Here is a 6,791-nt window from a genome sequence, read left to right as displayed (position 1 = left end):
GCTTTATTTCTTGTACAGTGTACACCTAATAAAATTATGTTGAATTATCATATCCGAGCTTGTACTTACTAAAATGTACAGAAAGGCTATTTGCATGGTGCACCCATTTCTGCAGCCCATGGTGACTGCTAGGTATGCTTAAATGTCATTGTACCTACGTATGATGTGGGTATAACCATGTAAAAATGTAGATATGCTGTATACCTGCCAAAGTGTGTACTGTGAGCTCGCACAGGTACCACGTGAGTATTGTCCTGTACGCCTGAAGTGTATTGTGGCAAAATTTTCTTACAGAGCAATGCCACGTTTGGTGTATGCCAAGAACACATGTGGGCATGCTTAGGTGCTGGTTGCCTTTATAGCAAATTCGTGCCTCGCAAAGTTATGTCACGTGGCTTGTTTTCCTCGATTGTTCATATTTAAAGTGTAGCCTTTTTATATATGTAGAAAAAGAGACATGATCAATCGGGTTACTTTTTTTTTACAATGAACATATTTTTTTCACAACAGAAAAAATCGAGTGACAAAAGGAAGCAAGGATGGCGTGACAAATGCAAGGCAAAACCTCTGAATTCAGGCACCCGTCGGCTTTGCAGACAAAGTCTACCTTAAGGCAGAGCTACGTTACTGCAGCCAATAATACACTGAAAATACTACCGCGAAATCCCAAGCAAGTGCGCCCCCCCCCCCCCCCCCCGTACAGTCAAAGAGTATTCGACAAGATGACAAAAAAAAAATGCCTTGCTCGGTCATGGTTCAAATTTCAAGAAGGCACTGAGAACCCGAACTTCTAATGAAATGCTTTATCCAATTCACTGCTTTAATTCACCCTCTGCGAGTGAAAAAAAATGTGAATGAAGCAGTGAAAGTGGTTGGAGAGGAGGCATGCAGGAAGGAAATCTTTCTCCATGAGAAGAGGCCGCAAATTTGAAATCTCCAGGAGAAGGGAGGGGGGTGCTTGCTCAGTATTTTGCAGCAATCAGTGAAAAAATTTTCAATTATAAACTTGAGGACAGTTATATTAAAAAAGCTGTAGACTCAATATTTGTAGCATACCTATGATACGGTACGAAGAACTTCATTTAGTGACCTAGAGAAGTGCCACCTTTTCAGGCGCTGGCATATCTATTTTAAAGAAATCTCAAAAATTGCACGAAATCTGAATTGCAACAGCGATATTGAAACTGATCGCGCCGATACACAGGAAAGGCGCCCGCTCTGTCCCAATAAACAATAAATAGCTTCGGTTTGAGCGAGAATCGAACCCAGGCTGGGCGCGTGGAAAGCATGCATTAACCACAAAAGTACGCCATTGCTTAAAACTGGTTCAGAAAAAAGAACTATATTAATATCATTTTGTGGAAGGAGTTTTCTTAACGCATATTGTGTGGCAGAGGCATCGAATCGCGCCAGGCGTCAAAACCTGCGAGTTGCGCAACGACCTAGTAAGTGTTGTAAACGTCCGTCCATTACGAAGTGCTCTTTAAGCGTCATTAGCAGCAAGAACCATAACAACAAAGGCAACAACTGCGACTGGTTCCCGTGTTACCAACGGGCGCGTTGTTGGCCCTTCGCCGATTTGTAAAAGGAAGAATTATGGCGTAGTGGGCACAGCGCAAATGAACTAGCAATAGGCATTCTCTAGCTTCCCCCACTCTCTCTTTCTCTCTCTCTCTCTCTCTCTTTCATCTTTCTACTCCCCATTTTCATTTCCCCCAGCGTATAGGGTACGTAGCATCTCCCTCCTGTGCTCGTTGGCGCTCCCTTCTATTCCTGTTCCTCTTCGTGCATGCGAGTGACGCGCGTCCGTAACCACGCCCGAGCAGTGGAGTCTATGCTGCTGAGCGCGTGCTCGCAACCTATTCTGGGTGCTTCGGTTGGCCGAAGGCGCCGCCAAGACCCAGGCTTTCACCACCGCATGAGCTAGGAAGGGGCGCTCCGGTAGACTTATATATTCTCCTGACCTCCGCATTTTTTTACCATAGCAAGAACAAAACTTTCACAGACATGCCGGTCACAGACTTGCGTGGACAAACCCACGACTTTAAGAGCTTCGCCCATAAATTAGGTTTTGTCTCTCTTTCTGTCGTCTCTCCCCCATAGCGATTTCAAAGGGCACCTGCTCATAACAGCGCCAACGCGATATGTCACAAGACAAAGGGGCACAACGACTACTGCAACGCCGCGCCGAGTGTTGCGACACTTGTTAATGGGACAATGGTGGTGGCAAGGGTTCTCTCCGCTTCCACAATGGAGACAACCCGATGTGGCCACGGCCAAGGTAATTCGTGCCAAATTGAATGCAAGAATCGCACCCATTTAGCTAACCGGGTTTACAACTAACCAGTTTAACAGCTAGCGAAAGTTAATGGCCGTGCTACAGCATAGCTATATAAGCACAGGCTATAAGTGTGTGTGGATCCCACCTCACAGGGTTGCCGAAGTCAGAAGCTTCCCCGTTGGACCACCGGGTAGTTTACGAGCTCTTCGTTGTTTAGGCTTGACCTATGGGATTGAAGAGACGCGTAATAGATGTCATTGGCACGCACGTACAACTTGATGGAAACGTACGCCGCAACAGCTAAACTGTGGTGGCATCGTACACAAGGCGTAAAAGCACTTACTAAAGAAAGGCTTGAAGCAACTGCCAGAGATGCATGCGGTGCGGCACGTGTACAGCCTTGGCCACGTCTGTGTCGAGCACGTGAGGTGCTGGTTTTCGCTCTGCAGAACGAAACCTCGAGGCAGTTTCGGGCTCTGAAGTGCTGTATCAGAAGCATGTGCCGCCTAGCTGTCCGGCTGACCACATTAGAGCCGGAAACTGCCTCGAGGTTTCGCCCCGCGGAGCGAAAAGCGGCTCCTCGCGTGCTCTACACAGACGTGGCCGCGGCTGTACAGCCTTTCTTTCATATCTTCTCGCGCATGCGTTCCTCCACTCGAGGACATTTTCACTCCGTGCGCTGGTGTCGCGATTCACCGCTGGTTTGCCAAGGTAGACAGAGATGACTGCCATATACACCTCCGTTATAACATATATGTCAGTATCTGCTTTAAATATATTACATTAATTTGGCTATAGCGCACCATGACAAGAAGAGAGAGACACAGACACAGTGCTAACTTGCCACCAATATTTAATACGTGATTACACATGCTATTTGTGCAATAACAGTAGATTGATAAAACATAGAAAGCACCATGTAAACATACAGCACAGCTCACGCACGTGTCATCACTGATTTACGACAATCTGCAGTTGCCAACAGCAAAGCGATGATTCGAGATAACTCTTTTCTTTGGCTGACAAGGCTAAGGAAGCCACACCGACATATTTTTCTCTCATTTTGGGAATTCCATGGGATTCAATAATTTCACGTGTAGTTCTGACGCATGACTTGTTCTCTCTTGTTTTGACTAACATTGCAAGCAGTCGAATCATACTACTTCTTGTGCGCGTTCAAAAAGTCTTACACGCATTGGCGTGCGCATCCCCATCATGACAACCAGGTTTCCTCTGAACACCCCTCCTCCCCTGCTAGAGTGTATTCTAGTACACTGTACGCCTGCCGCAATGGTCTCGCCCAAACATACTTAACTACAAATGAAATTGAAGCTCCCTAGGGAAGGCGGGGGCAAAGTCTGCCCCATATGCTTATTTTTCAGTTGGACGTGTGTCAGAATGGCCTATACACCGGGGTTATGGCCACACAAGCTTTTGTTGATGGTGTTGGCTGACGGCCCCTGATGCTGCATCCCAAGAACAGTTTACTCCCCATCTTTACTACTGGAAAGCAAAGAACCAAAGACACGCTATTCCTATGAGCACGTGATCACTTCAATTTCGTTAGTTGTTAAGCATGTTTGGGCAAGACCATTGCTGCAGGGGTGCCGATATATGAAACTTGATTGCCGTGATGGGGAACTCTGCGCACGCCACTGCGTGAACAAATTTTTTGAACGCTTACAAGAAGTAGTACGATTCGAAAACGTTGACTTTTGGGCGAGTTGATGCTTTGACACAGAAACCACCGTGAGGGCGCAACTAAACAGAACACACAGGAAGAGACAGACGAGGACAGGCGCAAACTCCCAACTACGAAGCAACGGCTCATCGCTTTTCTTTCTTCAGCGTGCATCGACAGGGAGCTTGATTTTGTTCCTATGGCGTTGCTTTGACACCTCGCTTGCATGCAAGTGCGCTATCGTACTTGCTTCCCGCCCCCTTCTAATAGAGGTTGTCGCACCTTGGAAAACGCTTGAGGACATGAAGCTCGAAAGGAAAACGAAGTAGAAGAATAAAAAGAAGAAAAAAAACGAAAAAAAAACGAGCGAGTTCTCGATTGGGGATAGTTAAGTGAATAAAAGCGCCATGAAGAAATGAAGATTCTTTCTCTTGCTTCACTGTTGAATCTGTGTCGCTGCCGGGTCTTTCGGCTCTGAAATCACTTGTGCAAACACGCGCGTCTTATCAACGAAGAAAAGAGGAAGGGCAAATACGCCGCCGAGGCGGCCGTCGAAGATGTGATCTGATTTATCAAGCTGGAAACGCGTTAATTGAAACTCCCAGATAGAATCTGCATACTAGGCCAAGAAAAAGTAAGGAAAGACAAAAATAAAGAGAAACCCGCTGTAGCGTATTCCTGCAGAAAGTAACAAGAATGTGAGCGAGACGAAGCGAGGAGACTTAGCACGATTAGTGTGGAGTTCAGCATGTACAGCACTATATATTTGATGTATATAACACTATTTTCTGTGCTAACAGAAATCTTATGACTCAATGATTTTGAGATATTGAAGAGTGTCGCTTTTCACAGCGTAGTATTGACTAATTAGCCACGTAATAGTTACTAGCTTTTCTTAATTGTTCAAATTATGGAAGAATGTTACAGGCGTAAAAAAAGATTGAGCACGAACTGTGCTAAAATGACCATTAAACGGAAACTCGGTAGCTTTTTTGAAATAGGTCTTTCGAAAGAGCGCCAGATGCGTTCAAAAATGCGCCCGATGCGTCCCCAAACAAATAAAATTCTTCTCGGGGCTTTTAAATGCGTTCGCAATCAACACGTTGGCAAGTAATCATCGATCGACATCAGTATCGGAGTTTATTGCTTCACGAATCAATCGCTGTTCAAATGTTTTAAAAATGACGCAAAGCATTCAATGGCCAAATTTAATGTTTCGGGAATTGCGTAAGTGATGACAGTAGGCATGCATTGAATGAATTAAACTTTGCCGCTTATATAAAACATTGTACCACATGAGCTCATTTAGTCCTCCGTCGAAACACACACACGTGCACTCACACGTTTTTTTTTTAAAATTTTTGTTCTCGGGATCTTTAATGTAGCAGGTAATACTTTGTTGGTATTAGGGTTGCTGCATCCAGACGTCTGCCTTTCATTAAAGCAAGGGCAAAGTATGCGCTTCACCTAACTACGCACAACAGTATAACACTTACACGTCATCACGACGGCCCAAGGCGAGCAGCAGCGGTGGCAGGTAGCGTGTGGTCCTTGCTGAAGTTGGACGATCATCTCCCTTGGCCGCGCGCTGGTGGTCTCCTTTTAAGGACACAGGATGGGCCACGCGCACCGCCATTGCGCACCGCTTGGCGATATCAAGCTGCCCTCTGTATACACCGCGTACCATGACGTGCGCTGTGCATTGTGTCGCAGCTGGCAGAGAGCAGACAGTTAATGCTATCAACAACTGTTCACAGAAATGTCATCTAGGAAAGGGTGCAGTAAAGGGCTACATCATGGCATAAACAAGCGCTGAGAGTTCGTGCTGCGGCACCGTTTCAGTGCGGCTTTCGACCATTGCACACAGCCTCGCGTGCGTTTACTGCACTCATGCCGGCCCTGGAAGAAGTTGCCGGCTGACGGAAAGAGCGCCGTAAGGAGAGTGGACCCTTTAAGGAGGTGTGTTTGTGTCGCGCACGAGTTGTGCTGTTGCCTGTGGGTGATACTCCAAGGAAAGGTCGTGTACCCGGAAGATACGTACAGTCATCAGCAAGCTTAACGCAAACGCTCCCACGTGTGATTGGGCTACTTTAATAGACGCCAGTCGCGAAGCGTTGGGTGCTGTACCGAGACAATATCTCAGTATGCTTGGATAGCACGTCGCCATGCATGGGTAACACTTCGGCAACAGAACCCAAGGCTGCGTGGCGCTGGCGTCGATGAAACTGTTTCAGGTCACCCAGCGGAGTGTTCGCGTTAAGCTTTCTGACGACTGTACATATAAGGCTGGTTGCGTGCAAAAGTGCACTACAGCTAGTCTTCATCGACATGGGAATCAAGTGAAGCCTCACAGAGCGCTAAATGTGGGGAAAATGAGCGCTGCAGCGAGCAAAGTCACTTGCAATATGAAGTTTCGCTTTTTTGTATCTTCCACTATGACAGGTTGAATCTACTGTCAACTTTTGTTTCATTTTGTTTTTCTTTGTTGTATACGACCTACTGTGTATTGTTTCATTAACTTTTCCCTTCTCACAGCACAGCGCGCCTGAGCACTAACCAACCTCCCAGATTATTAACATATTGCTCCTTCTGCACAAAAGCTGACAACGCGCAAAACTTTGACGCAATTTAGGAATAATTTAACCCAGTTATATACTGAACTAGTCAATGCCAGGTGCCGCTAAGGAATTCCTGCGCGCTAAACGGTCCGTATTTTTGACAACCGATATTGGCAATTAAATTTACGTATACGCTGCAGCTGGGGTTTGCGAATCTCTATAGGTCATACATCGGGCTCAGCTACGACAACCCTCTGTCGTTCGCTGGATG

This window comes from Rhipicephalus microplus, chromosome 1 (assembly GCF_043290135.1).
Source record: "Rhipicephalus microplus isolate Deutch F79 chromosome 1, USDA_Rmic, whole genome shotgun sequence".
In the NCBI taxonomy this organism is placed as follows: domain Eukaryota; kingdom Metazoa; phylum Arthropoda; class Arachnida; order Ixodida; family Ixodidae; genus Rhipicephalus; species Rhipicephalus microplus.
Note: the sequence above shows the minus strand (reverse complement) of the source record.